Genomic DNA, 18,268 nt, shown 5'->3' on the forward strand with positions numbered 1-18,268 from the left:
TTATTTTCCATGTCTAATCTATGACTGAATTATTTTTATTCCCATGACAGCAGTTGTTTAAATTGTCTAAGTTACTATCATCACTTACTTGAAAAAATTCTATAGCCCTTTAACTAACCTCTCATGACTCACTTTTATTTCAATTGGAGAGATTTTTCTATAGAACCAATATTATCATATCTCTCCTTTGCTTATTACTTTTAAATTACAATCGTGTGCTGCATAATGACATTTTCTTCAATGACATGGTCCCATAAGATTATAATGGAGCTAAAACATTCCTATTGTTTAGTGATGTTGTAGCCACCTTAACAACCTGATGCAAAGCATTATTCACATGTTTTGGGTAATGCTGCTGTAAACAAACCTATTATGCTGTCATTCATTTAAAAGTATAATAAATACAATCGTGTACAGTACTTAATACTTGGTAATAAATGACTATGTTAAAGGTTTATGTATTTACTATAGTATACTTTTTATTGTTATTTTAGAGGGTGCTCCTTCTACTTATATATAGAAAAAGTTAACTATAAAAGAGCTTCAGGCAGGTCCTTCAGGAAGTATCCGAAAGAAGGCATAGTTACCAAAGGAGATGGCAGCTCCATGCATGTTATTGCCCCTGAAAACCTTCCAATGGGAAGATATAGAGGTGTGAAACAGCAATAATGATGATCCTGATCCTGCATAGGCTAATATGTGTGTTTGTGTCGAAACAGAAACACAAAGTTTAAAAAGCAGGAAAAAATTTAAAAATAGAAAAATATTTTATAAGATAAGGATAAAAAGAAAATGTTTTGTACAGATGTATGACGTGTTTGTGTTTAAGCTGTGTTATTACAAAAAAATCAAAAATTAAAAAGTAAACAGCTTATAAATTTAAAAGTTTTAGCAAGCTAAGGTTAATTTACCTTTGAAGAAATAAAACAATATTTAATAAATTTAGTACAGCCTAAATGTACCTTGCTTATAAAGCGTAGATTAATGTACAATAATGTCATAGGCTGACAGGGTTTGTATTTCTGACAGTGCCCAAATCTCATGTCAAGTTGTAATATCCAGTGTTAGAGGAGGGGCCTGGTGGGAGGTGACTTTTTCTCATGATGATGCGTGAGTTCTCACAAGACCTGTTTATTTAAAAATGTGTGGCATCTCCCCTTTCTCTCTCTTTTTCCTGCTCTGGCCATGTAAGACGTGACTCCTTCCTCTTCTTGAAAGTAATGGCAAAAACGGCAATTACTTTTGCCCCAACCAAATAATAGCCAAGACAATGGGGAAAATGCCTTGGAGGCATTTCAGAGGCCTTCCCATCACGGGCCTGGAAGTCTAGGAGGGAAGAATGGTTTCCAGGGCCAGAACCAGGGCCTGGCTGCCCTGTACACCTTCAAAACATTGCTCCCTGAATCCTAGCTGCTCTCGCTCCAGCTGTGGCTAAAAAGGCCCCAGATACGTCTCAGGCTGCTTCTCTGGAGGTTGTGAGTCATAAGCCTCAGTGGCTTCCATGTGATATTAAGCCTGTAGATGTGCAAAGAGCAAGAATTGACGCTTTGGAGCCTTCACCTAGATTTCACAGGATGTACATCCAGGCAGAAGTCTGCTGCAGGGGCAGAGCCCTAATGGAGAACCTCTACTAGGGCAGTGTGGAGGGGAAATGTGGATTTGGGACCTGCACACAGAGTGCACCTTGGGGCACTGTCTAGGGTAGCTGTGAGAAGAGGGTCACCATCCTCCAGACCCCAGAATGGTAGATCCACCTACAGCTTGCACAGTACACCTGGAAAAGCCACAGGCACTCAATGCCAGCCCATGAAGGCAGCCATGCGCACTGTACCCTGCAGAGCCACAGGCCACAGGAGTGGAGCTGCCCAAGGCCTTGTGAGCTGTATTAGTCGTTTTCATGCTGGTGATAAAGACATACTTGAGACTGGGCAATTTACAGAAGAAAGAGGTTTAATGGACTCACAATTCCACATGACTGGGGAGGCCTCACAATCATGGCAGAAGGTGAAAGGCATGTCTCACACGGCAACAGACAAGAGAAGAAAATGAGAGCCAAGTGAAAGGGGTTTCCCCTTATAAGACCATCAGATCCCATGAGACTTTTTTATTACCATGAGAACAGTATGGGAGAAACTGCCCTCATGATTCAACTATCTCCCACTGGGTCCCTCTCACAACAAGTGGGAATTATGGGAGCTACAATTCAAGACGAAATTTGTATGGGGATACAGCCAAACCATATCAGGAGCCCATCGCTTGCATCAGTGTGGCCTGGATGTCAGACATGGAGTCAAAGGAATTTATTTTGGAGTTTTAAGATTTAATGACTGCCTGCTGGGTTTTGGACTTTCATAGCATGTTTAGCCCCTTGTTTTGGCCAATTTCTCCCATTTGGAATGGGAGCATTTACCCAAAGCCTGTACCTTCATTATATCTTGGAAGTAACTAACTTGCTTTTGATTTTACAGGCTCAGAGGCTCAAGAGACTTGCCTTGTCTCAGATGAGACTTTGGAATGTGGATTTCGAGTTAATGCTGAAATGAATTAAGACTTTGGTGACTTTGGGTGACTGTTGGGAAGGCATGATTGTATTTTTCAATGTGAGAAGGAAGTGGGATTTCTGAGGGACCCAGGGTGGAATGATATGGGTTGTATTTGTGTCTCAGCCCAAATCTCATGTTGTATTGTAATCCCCAGTGTTGGAGGAGGGGCCTGATCAGGGTAATTCGATCATGAGAGCTGATTTCCCCTTTGCTGTTCTCATAATAACGAGTGAGTTCTCATGAAATCTCATTGTTTAAAAGTGTGTCGCAAGTCCCCCTTCTCTCTCTTCCTCCTGCTCCAGCCACGTAAGATGTGACTCCTTCCTCTTCACCTCCTGCCATGATTGTAAGTTTCCTGAGGCCTTCTCAGATATGCTTCCTATACAGCTTGTCAAACCATAAACCAATTTAACCTCTTTTCCTTATAAATTACCCAGTCTCAAGTAGTTCTTTATAGCGATGTGAGAACAGACTAATACACAGGCCTTCACATTCACTCACCATTCACTCACTGACTCACCCAGAGCAACTTCCAGTTGTGCAAGTTTCATTTGTGGTACATTCTCTATGTAGGTGTACTATCTTTTATCTTTTATACCATATTTTACTGTACCTTGTCTATGTTTAGATATACTAATAGTATTGCATTAAAATTACCTACAGTATTTAGTACAATAACATGCCATACAGGTTTGTGGCCTAGGAGCAATAGGCTATATCATATAGTCTAGGAGTGTAGTAGGTTATACCATATATGTCTGTGTAAGTACACTCTGTGATGTTTGTGAAATGACAAAATTGCCTAAGGACACATTTTTCAGAATAATTTCCCATAGTTAAGCAATACATCACCGTAGTTGTTTCTCTTATTATCAAGAGCAAAATCCTTATTGTGGCCTGTATGTAGAAATATCATAAATTCTTGTTTGCCTTGGAGAGTCTTGATTTATGCCTAGTGTCCTGAAAAAATTAATAGCTTCACCTTTCACTCTCAGAAGCATAATAGTTTGAACAATAAGTTATATGGTCACCATATTCATGGGAACCTACATTCTCTGATTCGTACCCACATGTCCATTCTCATTTTTTGCTACCCCTTCCTCTCTCTCTGTGCTTCATCTACACTTGATTTTATTTTCCTTTTATTTTTATGTCTGTGATATAATCCATCTATTACTGAGTCTCTTTTTCCATATCTTTTCCTTATCATCCCTCCTCTCTTTCTAGTTAAGCCCTTTTCATTCTCCAAATCTTAGCTCTGAAGTCAGTTCCTGAGTCAAACTTTTCGTGACCCTACAGACAAGATCAGAATCTGCTATATGCTTACATAGTGCTCAGTAGTTACCACAATCTGCAGTTATAGTATGTGTGCTCCTTTTTGGCTGATGCCTTTTCCTTAGTTGAAATTTAAGCTACCTGAAAATTAGGCCATATCTTTCTTTTTCTTTAACCTTCCATTTTACCCCAAGGCCTGACACATAAATAACAAGCATTTAATAATTTTAAATGCATTTTTTTCTTATGCAGAAAAAGGTTTGAACCATAAATAACCATAGTAAATGTGACACTCAGATAACCTGTGAAGAGATAGCTTTAATCTCAATCAAAGGATTTGTTTATCTCTTTCATCTCCTGGAATATATGACTCAAAGGTCACCCTTGAATGATGGTGGAAAGTGTCAGCTCTGTCTAGACAGGGATTGTTCTGCATGTCTGCTCACAAACGAAGACAATTAAGGATGGGTAAGAATGATTTATTCCAATCTTTCTTAACTTAACTATGTGGGCTGATGAAACAACTATGTGGTTGTTTTTTTTTTTAATATGAAATGCTTTGGGAAAGATGGTGTGAACAAAGAAGAAAGGAGTGACAATCACTTAATCATCAAATAACCCTCCCATGGTCCCAAAGAGGAATAGTCACAGAAAAAGAGGATGAAAGTGGAAGAGGTATATTATAACATAATGAAATGAAAGTATCAGAACTTATTATTAAAACTAGTATTCAATAGAATTATAATTTTAGATTACTCATTGCTTAAAGTCAACAATATCATAACTTTTCTAGAACAATATGGGTACTGACCGTTGAATGTCACATTTTTTCCTACTCTCTACAGAACCACCTGAATATGAGTTTTTATTATGAATGAAGCCAAGATCAGGAGATCTACACAGGTGGGAGAATAACAAGATAAGCCTGATTTACAGTCAATACTTTTTGTGATGTAGGAATTTTAGATGTTTTATCACCCACCTGCTCACTTATTGCAGAAGTTTTTAAGGGAAAAGGAAGAGATCACTGAAGAAGGATCCCTGAGAAAAGATTATTGCTTGTGTTATTATTGTTGTATATGATAATATGGTGTTAATTTGTTGCCTTTATATAAAAATTTGTTGGATGTTATCTGTAGTAGCTTTATCCTTAAAAGATTTTACCGCATGTTGTAATTTTGTGACAATCCATTAGGGAAGGTTTGTGGGAACTGGGAAAATGAGTTAAGTTTTACCTGACAGGTGGCTAAATGCAAAAGTTAGGGCTTATCAAGTTGAAGTTCAGAAAATCAGCCAAAGAAACAAAAGATATGAGTACTTTAGTACAAAGAAGAAAAAGATTGAATCCAAAAAATTAGCTAAGGTAAAAATAAAACTTTAGATTCATAGACTAAAGAGTAAAACACTAGGAATTAAGTATCCAGACAGTCTTGGCAAGGGTTGGCATTAGAAAAAGAAGGAAAGTTGGTATTGAACTGTGGCTTACACTCCCTTCTTCAGCGGTGATTTCTTATAGGTATAGAAGCCAGTGTCCAGCATGGCTTCCAGTGATCTCTACTTCCTTGATTTCTCATCCTTGTATAGTCATCCCATGCATTGTACCGGAATTTTTCTTGCCCATTTTCATATTGAAGAGGTAATGGTATATTAATTCTGAGATTAAGTTATAAAAGATTGTAGCTTCTTGCCTATGATTGCACTGCTGCACTCCAGTCTAGGCAACAGAACAAGATGCCATCTCAAAAAAAAAAAAAAAAAAAGATTGTGGGTTCTATCTTTGGTGCTATTATGTAAATGAACCAAACATGGTTTCTGTACAGGGCCCCTGATGTTATTTACTCCACAGCATGGTAAGGACCATATGTTCAAAACCTGTAGGTACCAAATTCAAATTCTTACACATCCAACTGCTTTAAGTATAGCCCAAATAAGCATATATTTAGTTATTTTAAGCATTCCTGCTTTTGCATACCCTGTACAATTGTAACCAACACCTGCTAGGCATAAATAAGACAAACCTTGTAGCTTTAAAAGACTCTAAACTTCTGCTGCCCTTTGGAGCCCACTGACCCAGAAACTCCTACCTTGTCACTGAATGACATCACCTAGACATGGAAACCCTCTTTCAGATTCCGATCCTTCCCCAGGAGTTCCCTTGTGCTCTTCCCGCTGTGGACAGTGCCTCTTGCTGCTGTCCCTGGAAAGTCTCCTGCTCTGAGGGACTTCTGTCATGCAACCTTGTCCAAGCATCACCCAATAAATCGTGTGATGTACTGCCGTTCCATGGACTTGTTTTTCCCTTGATCAGCCTTGAAATCGTTGAACTTACCACAGGTGTCCACTCTTTTTGTCTTTCTTTTGAATCTCTCATCTTGGAAGATGGAAGTTGCAGTGTTATCAGCAGCCCTGTGGAAAAGTCCACATGGTGAGAACTCAGGCTGCCAAAACCACACAAGTGAGCTTGGAAGCAGGTTTTCCAACTGCAGCAAAATTTAGAGATGACCAGAGCTCCAGGCAAGAGCTTGACTACAAATGGGGAGAGACCCTGAATCACACCAAACAGCTAAGCCTCTGTGAGATTCCCGACCCTCAGAAACTTCATGAAATAATAAATGTTTGTTGTCTTGAAATGTCAAATACAGGGTGATTTGTTATACAATGACAGATAAATAATACAGTAACACCTCCTATCTGGAATGTGGTCATTTCAGAGGTTGGATAAACATGGCCCCAGGGTAGCAAATAAGACAGCACAAGTGAAGACAATGGTCTTTGAGGAACTGAAAGCCAACAATTACCTGACACTCTGATTTCATATCTAAATCATAAAATTAAATTTTAAAATCTGGTGATTAAAATTACCCTTCTCTCTTAATGAATTTGAAGAAATATAGGATTTCAACAGTGGGGCTGCATTAAACAAAGATTTTTAGTAAATAGCACTTGTGCATCACCACATAGAGTTAATAACTTCTATTTCCCCCAGCAGTGCCTGGAACATCTTCCTATTACTGTACATATCACTGTGCTATGCCTCCTTTTGTTTGTATTTGTTTGCTTTTGTTTCCTTAGCATCTAGATGGTGTTTGACAGATGAGCAAAAAATGGTAATATGGTGTTGAACTAAATTCAGCTGATAATTAGACATTTCATATTTTATTTCCTTTTAATTATTTGGACATCTGATATGAAGATGGGGATGAAAAAAATAACAATGCCACTGAAAAATAATTAGAAATGTCGAGTTAGAGTAAAACATTTCCTTATTAAGTTTTATTCATTTCACTTCATTAAAGGATTATCATGTGGGAAGTCATTGGGCTAAACGTTTTAATGAGAGTAAGCAGATAATGTGTAACATCACTTCTGCTTGCAAAGATATTGAAATCTAGTGAGGGAGAGTAAATAAGAAAGAAACAGGTATGTCTGGGTGAGACTATTTCTAATATCTCAAAGTTGAATTCTGGGGCCCAAACTTGTACATAGTGTAGCCCGAGTACCCTACATTTTAAAGACAGCAAGAAAACTGACAATCATTAATATGTGACACCTTGGCCGGGTGAAGTGGCTCACACCTGTAATCTCAGCACTTTGGGAGGCCGAAGTGGGTGGATCACGAGGTCAGGAGTTCAAGACCAGCCTGGCCAAGATGGTGAAACCCGTCTCTACTAACAATACAGAAAATTAGGTGGATGTGGTAATCCCAGCTACCCAGGAGGCTAAGGCAGAGAATTGCTTGAATCCAGGAGGCAGAGGATGCAGTGAGCCGAGAACGCGCAACTGCACTCTAGCCTGGGCTACAGAGCAAGACTCCTTCTCAAAACAAAAAAAAAAGTTACACCTTTTTTGAGTTTACCAAAAGGGCTTAGAACCAGAAAGTTTAAGACAAGTGCCTCCAAACATAAGAAATGTTCTAATTTTTTAGAGGATGCAGTCAGCAGTTCTGACTGGGGTGATCATTCCTTCATTCATTAATTTATATGTTCATTAATTCCAGAAATATGTATTGATCATCTCCATGCCTCTGGCATTGTGCAAGGTGCAAAGGATAAAGTTGAGAGTAAGTGATTGGTTGTTTTTGCTCTCAGAAAACTTACATTTGTATTTGTCCATGAAAATCAATTAGTGTTTTAAAATGTAGATGTGTAGGTAACAGATTTTAGGAGAATGAAAAGGAATAGTATAAAAAAGGCCAATGTAAACCAGAATGTATAATGAGATGAATAAAGAAGAAGAAAGAATAAAGTGGCTGTGATGGAAATAAAGTTAAATTTTGCAGAGGAAGAGTATATGAAAATCATGTTCTTAAAAAAGAAAATTATATTTTAATTTTGACATAGACTAAAGAAATTTACCCCTCTCTACTATTAAACTTATTGGTATGCATACATTTTTTGGATATACATATTCCTATTTATTGTACAGTGACCTTTTTAGTATCACTTTTCTCATGTGCAAGGAGAGTTGACTCACTCAATAGCACAGAATTCACAAACTGCCTGTATATAGGACACTTCTAGCCAAAAATGTACTCTCAAAATGAAACGAGTTGACACCGTTTAAGACATGAGCATCTATACATACATCGATGGATATTCCATCTACCTTGAAAAATCTGAACATATGACAACATTGGGTCCAATTTCTCATGGCAACAACTGGATGGAGCTGAATAAAAGCTAACTCTTTTAAAAGGGTTGTGCTTTCTTTCATTTGTCTTAGCTTTCATAGATTGCCTTATGTACTCAATTGCATAACCTATTTGCCTATGGTTGGTATTTGGATTGGCAATTCTGATCAGGGCTTCCTGATATGCCTTTCAGTGATAAGTGTTTGTATTTCTATGATTCATTTCATTTCATACTTTACTATTTGCTGTTCTAGAAATATCCAGGAAACTTTTGTTTAACCTGTTATTATTCTAAAAAAGGGTTGGGGAATAAAAAAATTGTTCTGAAAAAGATTTTATAGATGACGTTTTACCATATGAAGGCCTTTGCTTTACAAAGATTTTTGGCTAATCAGTTTCAATGCTGTCCTTTATCCAGTATTCATTAATTGAAAACTGTGTTGGGAGAACAAGAGAAACTGCAGATTCAGTTGCTCTAATTAAGGTAACAAGAAAGACAACAAATCTGACTCCTGAAAGATGAAGGAAAAAACAATTCCCTCACAGTTTTTACCATATCCATTCCTTACATTATTAATAAAAGACTACACTTAAATCAAGAGTAAAGAATGACTATCATTTATTGAATACTTCTCCTGCCAAGAACCTTATGTGGATCATCTTGTTGTTAATTCTTACATGTCATTTGTAGTTGATAAAATTATTATTTCAATTTTATAGATAGGAACATTAAAAATTAGGGTGATCATGGTTATTTACAGAATTTTCTATTTACTATATTCTCTAAACATTTAACTCCCACAAGCTATCAATATTTAAGCCTTGTTATGTTCATATCTGTTCTTCATAGAGGACTATCTGTCTAATTGCAAACAATCTTACTATGCAGTATACATGTAAAAGGATGAAAATTATTGTATGGAATAAATCAACTGCTATGAGAGTAGTCTACTTGAGTTGTCTTCAATCATAAATTAATCAGAATCTGAGAAGCCCTTACTACAAAGTGGGTAGAGAGAGATTTGGACCCTAAATCCAGTTACTTTCACAGGAAAAATGGCACAGAAATAGAATAGATAGATAAAGGAGTAAAATATATTAAAAGATTCATTATTTTGCAATAAATCTGATAGTAGTGTAGCAATATGGTGCCTGACTAAGGTCAAATTTAAGGTTATCAGAGTCTGATTGTATCTAAACTAGTATCTAAACTCACTTTGGGTTGACTTTTGAATGGTTTTGCTTATATGAGCTGCACATAGCAGTCAACATTAAATTGCAGAACATGTTTTTATTTATCAATTTATTATTATAAATGTATTGTTTGCAACAGAGTTATTGAGGCATGCCCCTAAAAATAACTTATCTTAATTGTTTATTACATCTTTTTTAATAGTGTGTTGCTATGTGTTCTTGGAATAATCTAAATTTTTGCATTTTACAAATTATGTCTCTAGTTATTTTTGCAAACAATAACTTAATTAAAATTACACGTTGTGCAGCAGAAGGTATCCCTAGGAGCCTCTGTTAATTGGAATGCTTGGTTAATTAGCATATTTTTGTCTCTACCAGGTTGTGCCAATTAGGAGTATTCTATCATATTATCATCTTGTTGATATTCTATATCATATCTGCATCACCAACTCATCAGCATTCTTGATTCCCTAACTTTCAGAAGAGCTTTCTCTGGATAAGGATAAGATGTCACTGAAATGAATTTTCCATTAGTAAAATTTTCCTCTCTATTATAAAGTTTTTCTAACGGAGTTTCTTTGTTAAATAAATTGAGGTGATAGAATGGAGCTTGAATATAATTTTGGCCTCTATTATCTTCTCAAGTTTCCACACAAATTGTAATATAAAAATTTAAGAATATCACTGTAATAAACAGGAGAACATATTTGATTAGAGGCCCGGTGTTTCTTACTTGCAGCCTCTGGTCTGTAATTGACTTACCTTGTGATTTAACTATTCTTTACTTGTCCTACTGGGCAATTACTGGCCCAATCATCTACTGCCCTTTTGGAAAGAACTTATAATTCTTTCTAACCATGCTGTGTATGGAAATCTTGGAGCCTTGACAAGAAAGCCTATTTTTTCTGTAAAGTACTAATTTCACAATGTTTACATTAGGAATTTAAGTGAAGCTTTTAATATGATGAAAAGAAACATTTGCAAGTCATATACTATGTGTCAAGAACTAGACCCATCAAATTTATGTTTATTAACTCACACACTGGATAAAAGTATTTGACTGATTTTATTACCTAATATGTAAGCAATTTTTCCTCAGCTTATAGTATAGTTATCTTTTCCATGATTAGCCATTTGTATTGCTAATAAAATCTATTTATTAATTCTAGCTAGTTTTTGTGAAACAAAGACAAAAAGGAAGCCATTGGTTCAGAATGACAGGGTAATAATGAGGTTTTAAAAATATCTACTGTAGCAGAAGTTAGTAGCCATTCCATTGGGGAGGGTGGTGGTTTGTCTGTTTGGGTTTGATGGGAGTTTTCAATTCACACAGAAGAGGGGAGGAGGAACATAATATCTCCCAGGGAGAGAGTTTTGGGGGCAAGTAAAATTTTTGGGGGCTTTAAATTATACTTCAATTCCAGGTTAATTGCTTGATTATGTGGCTCCAGGTTAGGAGAAGAGATTTCTTCATTGATGGCTAAATGATAACCACCATAGTTGCAATGAGGCAGCATTCCTAAACATGTTTTAAAACAAAATGTAAATCTTGGCTCCAATTAAACTAATTGAGAGTTTTTAAACCATTAACTTTCATTCATTGTTTGCTGAATCTCAATCTAGCTATTTTATTTCAGACACCATAATAAAGTAAAACATTGGACAATTGTTTGTTACTTTATGGTGAATCTCTGCATCCTCTTCATGTTCTTCTATATAATAGCAATGATTGTAAATAAAAATTGTGTGTTTGCATGGTGAACTTTTATCTTGTTACAGATATTTTAGTCTGAATTTATAACAATATACGTTAAGCTACGTTGTGCTTTTTATACTGAAATGTTCAATTTTCAGAATCTTGTTAGTATGGTGATATGGTTTTGCTGTTTCCCCATGCAAATCTTATCTTGAATTGTAGGCTTCTATATCCTCCTGTGTCATGGGAGGGACCAAGTGGGAGGTAATTGAATCATGGGGGTGGTTACTCCCATGCTTCTCTCGTGATAGTAAGTTCTCACAAGATCTAATGGTTTTATAAGCATCTGTATTTCCCCTGCTGGCACTTCTCCTTCCTGCCATCATGTGAAGAAGGACATGTTTGCTCCCCCTTCCACCATAATTGCAAGTTTCCTGAGGCCTTCTGAACCCTGCAGAACTGTGAGTCAACTAAACCTGTTTCCTTTATAAATTACCCAGTCTCAGACAGTTCTTTATAGCAGTATGGGAATGAACTAATACAATAAATTGGTACCACAGAGAGTAGGGTGCTGCTATAAGGATACTGGAAAATGTGGAAGCGACTAAGGAAATGGGTAACAGGCAGATGTTGGAACAGTTTGTGGGGAGGGGGCGCTCAGAAGAAGACAAGAAAACATAGAAAAGTATGGAACTTCCCAGAGACTTGAAGGGCTCAGAAGACAGGAAGATGTGGGAAAGTTTGAAACTTCCTAGATATTTGTTAAATGGCTTTGACCAAAATGCTGATAGTGATACGGACAATGAAGTCCAGGCTAAGGTGGTCTCAGCTGGAGATGAGAACTTCTTGGGAACTGGAGCAAAGGTGACTCTTGCTATGCTTTATCAGATATACTGGCTGCAAATTGCCCCAGCCTTAGAGATCTGTGGAACTTTGAACTTGAGAGAGATGATTTAGGGTATCTACTGGAAGAAATTTCAAGTGGCAAAGCATTTGAGACAAAGCAGAGCATAAAAGCTTTAAATATTTGCAGCCTGATAATGCAATAGAAAAGAGAAACCCATTTTCTGGGTAGAAATTAAAGCCTTCTGCAGAAATTTGCATAAGTAACCAGAAGCCAAATGCTAATCACCAGGAGAATGGGGAAAGTGTCTTAAAGTCATGTCAGAGACCTTCACAGCAGCCTCTCCCATCACAGGCCCAGAAGCCTAGGAGTGAAAAATGATTTCGTGGGTCATGTCCAGGGACCCCCTGCTGTGTGCAGCCTCAGGACTTGGTGCCCTGCTTCCCAGCCACTCCAGCAGTTGATAAAAGGGGCCAAAGCAAAGCTCAGGCTATTGCTTCAGAGGGTGCAAGCCACAAGCCTTGGCAGCTTTTACATGGTGTTGTGCATGCAGGTGCATAGAAGACAAGAATTGAGGTTTCAGAACCTTTGCCTAGATTTCAGAGGATGTATGGAAATGCCTGGATGTCCAGACAGAATTTTGCTGCAGGGGTGGAGCCCTCATGGAGAATCTGTGCTCAGGCAGTGCAGAAGGAAAATGTGAGCTTGGAGCTCCTACACAAAGTCCCCACTAGGGCACTACCTAGTGGAGCTGTGAGAAGAGGGCCACTGTCTTCCAGACCTGAGAATGGTAGATCCACTGACAGCTTGCACCATGTTCCTGGAAAAGCTGCGGACACACACTAGCTCTGAAAGCAGCAAGGAGGGGGGTTATGCCCTGCAATGCCACAGGGGCAGAGCTGTTCAAGGACATGGGAGCCCACCTCTTGCATCAATGTGACCTGGATGTGAGACAAGGAGTCAAAGGAAACCATTTTGGAACTTTAAAGTTTAATGACTGCCTTCTTGTATTTCAGATGTGGAAGGGGCCTGTAGCCCCTTTGTTTTGGCCAATTTCTCTCATTTGTAATTGGCGTATTTACCTAATGCCTGAACCCCTGATATGGCATGGCTGTGTTCCCATCCAAATCTCATCTTGTACTATTGTTCCCTTAATCCTCACATTATGGGAGGAACATGGGGGAGGTAATTTTATCATGGGTCTTGGGGTGGTTACCTCCATGCTGTCCTCATGATAATGAGTGTGTTCTCATGAGATCTGATGGTTTTATAAGAGGCTTTTTCCCCATTTACTCAACACTTCTCCTTTCCACTGCCAAGTAAGATATGTCTTTTTTCCTTCTTGGGCTTCTGCTATGATGGTGAGATCACCTCAGCCATGTTGAAGTGTAAGTCAATTAAACCTCTTTTTCTTTAAAAAGTGCCTAGTCTTTGTGTATTAGTTCATTTTTACGCTGCTGATAAAGACATACTTGAGACTGGGAAATTTACCAAAGAAGAAGGTTTAATGGATTCACAGTTCCATGTAGCTGGGAATGCCTCACCATCATGGTGGAAGGTGAAAGGCACACAGATAAGAGAAGAAAATGAGAGCCAAGCATAGAGGTTTTCCCCTTATAAAACCATCAGATTTTGTGAGTCTCATTCTCCACCACAAGAACAGTATGGAGAAAACCATCCCCATGATTCAATTATCTCCCACTGGGTTCCTCTCACAACATGAAGAAATTATGTAAGCTACAATTCAAGAAAAGATTTGGATGGGGACAAAACCAAACCATATCACTCTGGTATGTTTTTATTAGCAGCATGAGAACAAACTAATACAACCCCCACTGTATCTGAGAAGTAACTAGCTTGCTGTTGATTTTACATGCTCCCAGGAAGAAGGGACTTGCCTTGTTGGAGATGACACTTTGGACAGTACACTTTTGAGTTAATGCTGAAATGAGTTAAGGATTTGGGGGACTGTGGAGAAAGCATGATTGTGTTTCTAAATGTGAAGACATGAGATTTGGGAGGGGCCAGTGGTAAAATGATATCATTTGACTGTGTCCCCACCCAAATCTGCTTTTGAATTATAGTCTCCATAATCCCCACATGCCATAGGAGGGATCCACTGGGAGGTAATTGAATCATGGGGGTGGTTTCTCTTATGCTGCTGTCATAATAGTAAGTTCTCACAAGATCTGATAGTTTTATAAGTGTCTGGCATTTCCTCGGCCAGCACTTCTCTTTACTGCTGCAATGTGAAGAAGCACATGTTTTCTTACCCGTCTGCCATGGTTGTAAGTATCCTGAGGCCTTCCCAGCCCTCCAGAACTGTGAGTCAATTAAACTTCTTTCCTTTATAAATTACCCAGTCTTGGGCAGTTCTTTATAGCACATGAGAATGAACTAATACATATGGTACAGTGGAAAATCCTAGAAATTGGGTATCAGGAGTGCTGAATTTGAATCTCAGCTGTGTCCTTACTTTGAGGAAGTTGCTCAAACTCTCTTTGTTTCAAAATCCTTATCAGAATAATATATATTATTCTATTTGTCCTGATGACCAATTGTATTATTTTAGGAACGAGGTGGATGTCTATGTGGACAGTATAAACTATAATATTCTATCAAAAGCGAGTGAATATTTTGCATTCTGTGTGGCAAAACACATTTGAGAATTATTTTAAAAGTGTACTGATGATAGCTATAGGTTTGTGATAAGGATATGATATTGAAGTCTATTTTTAATACAGAATATTAAATATAATTCATGAAAGAAAAGCTATATTAAAAGAACTATGAGAAGTATTTTATTTTTGAGTTAATTAGAATTAAAAGACATGGAACTGTGGCAGATAGTGACTGTTGCTTCCATAAAATGCAGAGGAGGCCGGGAGTGGTGGCTCACGTCTGTAATCCCAGCACTTTGGGAGGCCGAGGCCGGTGGATCACAATGTCAGGAGATTGAGACCATCCTGGCTAACACGGTGAAACCCTGTCTCTACTAAAAATACAAAAAATTAGCTGGGCATGGTGGCGGGCGCCTGTAGTCCCAGCTACTTGGGAGACTGAGGGAGGAGAATGTTGTGAACCCGGGAGGCAGAGCTTGCAGTGAACAAAGATCATGACACTGCACTCCAGCCTGGGCAACAGAGTGAAACTCTGTCTCAAAAAAAAAAAAAAAATGCTTAGGAAACCCGATTTGCTTTATGTATTTCATTCTTCCAGTGCATTGTGCTGGGTCTTTGTAACATTAAGTCAGCAAAAGATATTCCACATAAATGGAAACCAAAAGCAAGCAGGTGTAGCTATACTTATATCAGATAAAACAGACTTTAAGTCAAAAACAGTAAAAATAGACAAACAATGTCATTATATAATGATAAAAGAAACAATTCAACAAAAGGATGTAACAATTCTGAATATATATGCACCCAACACCAATGCACCCAGGTATATAAAGCAATTGGATTCAAATACATTATTAATATTTGGAGACTTCAATATCCTACTCTTAGCATTGGACGGATCATCTAGACAGAAAAGCAACGAAGAAACAGCGGATTTAAACTGCTCTTTAAACCAAATGGACCTAACAGACATTTACAGAATATTTTACACAGCACCTGCAGAAATACATTCTTTGCATCAACACATGGAGCCTTCTCCAGGATAGATTATAAATTGGGACACAAAACAGGTTTCAACAATTTTTTTTAAATAAAACTAGAAATAAATAATAAAAAGAACTTTGGAAACTGTACAAATAGATGGAAATTAAACATGCTCCTGAACAACCACTAGCTCAATGAAGAAGTTAATTTTTTTTTTACAGGCTTAATTCACTTTACTTTTCTTGTATAAAAACCCTATGTTGTAGCCACAGCTGGAGCCTGGGTCCGCTGTACGGAGACTCTGGTGTGGGTCTTGAGGAGGTGGTCAGTGAATTCCTGATAGGGAGACTTGGTAAATACAGTCTCCTTCCAGAGGTCGGGGACCAGGTAGCTGTAGGTCTTAGAAACGGCATCAAAGGTGGCCTTGGCGAAGTTGCCCAGGGTGGCAGTGCAGCCCCGGGCTGAGGTATAGCAGTCATTGATACCAGCCATCATGAGCAGCTTCTTGGACACAGGTGTGGAGACGATGCCAGTGCCCCTGGGTACAGGGATGAGGTGCAGCAGCACAGAGCTGCAGCGGCCTGTAACCTTGCAAGGGACGGTGTGGGGCTTGCTGATCTTGTTCCCCCAGTAGGCTCTGCGCACGGGGACAATGGAGAGCTTGGCCAGGATGGTGGCCCCACGGATGGCGGTGGCCACCTCCTTGGAGCACTTAACATCCAGACAGAAGTGGCCATTGTAGTCCCCGACAGCAACAAACGCCTTGAACCTGGTGCCCTGGCCGGCAGGGGTCTGCTTCTGCACCGGCATAATCTTCAAAACCTCATCCTTCAGAGAGGCCCCCAGGAAAAAGTCAATAAGTCAATGATCTCTGATTCCTTTATGGGCAGGGAGAAGAGATAGATCTCCTCCAGGGACTTGATCTTCATGTCCTTGACCAAGTGGCCCAGCTTGGTGACGGGCATCCACTCCTTATCCTCAGCTTTGCCTCCACGAGCTCCGCGGCCTCGGCCCTGGCCCCATCCATGGCCGCTACCCTGGCCCTGGATGCCACTGCCGAAACCTCCACGGAAGCCACCGTGGTTCCCCATCCCAGGGCCACCAGGGCCTCTGGCCCCCCACTCCCCAGCTGCACCAGCGTCATCCGCCATTTGGTGTTTTCTTGGAGAAGAAGAAAGAAGTTAATTTTTAAACAAATGAAAACAGAAGCACAATGTACTAAAACCTTTAGGATATAGCAAAAGCAATGTTAAGGTAGAATTTTATAATAATAAATGCCTACATCAAAAAAGTAGAAAAATTTAAAATAATCTATGTACCTCAAGAAACTACAAAAATAAGAACAAATCTAACCCCCAATTTATAGGAAAAAGAAATAACGAATATTAGAGCAGAACTAAACAAAGTGGACACTAAAAATAAAAATACAAAGGATGAATTAAACAAAAACATTTTTTGAAAAGATAAAATTGGTAAACTGCTACCTAGATAAAACAAAGAATAAAAGAAAGACCAAAATAAACAAAATGAGAAATAAAAAGGGAAATATTACAACCAATACCACAAAAATATAAACAACTGTCAGAGACTGTTATGAAAAGCTACGCTTAAACATGTTGGAAAACCTGGAGAAAATGGATAAATTCCTGGACTTATACAACTTACCAAGATTGAACAAGGAAGAAAGAGGGAACATAAACAGAACAGTGAGTAATAAGATTGAACCAGTAATAAAAAATCTCCCAACAAAGAAAAGCTTAGTAAACTGGCTTTACTGCTGAATTTTACCAAAATTATAAAGAAGAACTAACACTAATTCTTCTTAAACTATTCTAAAATATTAAAGAGGAAGGAATCCTTTCTAAATCATTCTATGAGCAAGACATACCTGGACACTAAGACCAGACAAGGACACACAATAAAAGACTACAGGCACATATCCCTGATGAACATAGGCACAAAATTCCTCAACAAAATACTAGCAAACAGAATCTAACAACACATCAAAAAGATAATACACCAAAATCAAATGAGATTTGTCCTAGGGATGCAAGGATAGTTTGATATATGCAAATTAATAGATGTGATGCATCATATCAACAGAATGAAGGACAAAACCATATTGAACATCTCAATAGATGCAGAAAAAGTATTTGATAAAATTCAACAATGCTTCATAATAAAAACTCTTCACAAATTAGGCATAGGAGTAACATACCTCAATACAACAAAGGCCATGTATGACAAATCCACAGCTAACATCATAATAAATGGGGAAAATCTGAAAACCTTTTCTCTAAGAACTGGAACAAGACAAGGATGCCCAGTGTTACTACTCTTATTCAATATAATGCTGAAAGTCCTAGCCAGAACAATATGGTAAGAGAAAGAAAGAAAAGGCAACCAGGTTAGGAAAGAGAAAGTCAAATTGTCCCTCTTTGCATATGACATGATCTTATATTTTGAAAAACTAGAAGAATC

The 18,268-nt window shown here is 38.3% G+C and overlaps 1 pseudogene; it reads right to left on the bottom strand.

Annotated features, from left to right (window-relative positions):
- Nucleotides 1–16,017: 16,017 nt before the first annotated feature.
- Nucleotides 16,018–17,495, bottom strand: LOC129397679 (small ribosomal subunit protein uS5-like; annotated as a pseudogene).
- Nucleotides 17,496–18,268: the final 773 nt, after the last annotated feature.

The sequence above is a fragment of the Pan paniscus genome, chromosome 3 (assembly GCF_029289425.2).
Source record: "Pan paniscus chromosome 3, NHGRI_mPanPan1-v2.0_pri, whole genome shotgun sequence".
In the NCBI taxonomy this organism is placed as follows: Eukaryota; Metazoa; Chordata; class Mammalia; order Primates; family Hominidae; genus Pan; species Pan paniscus.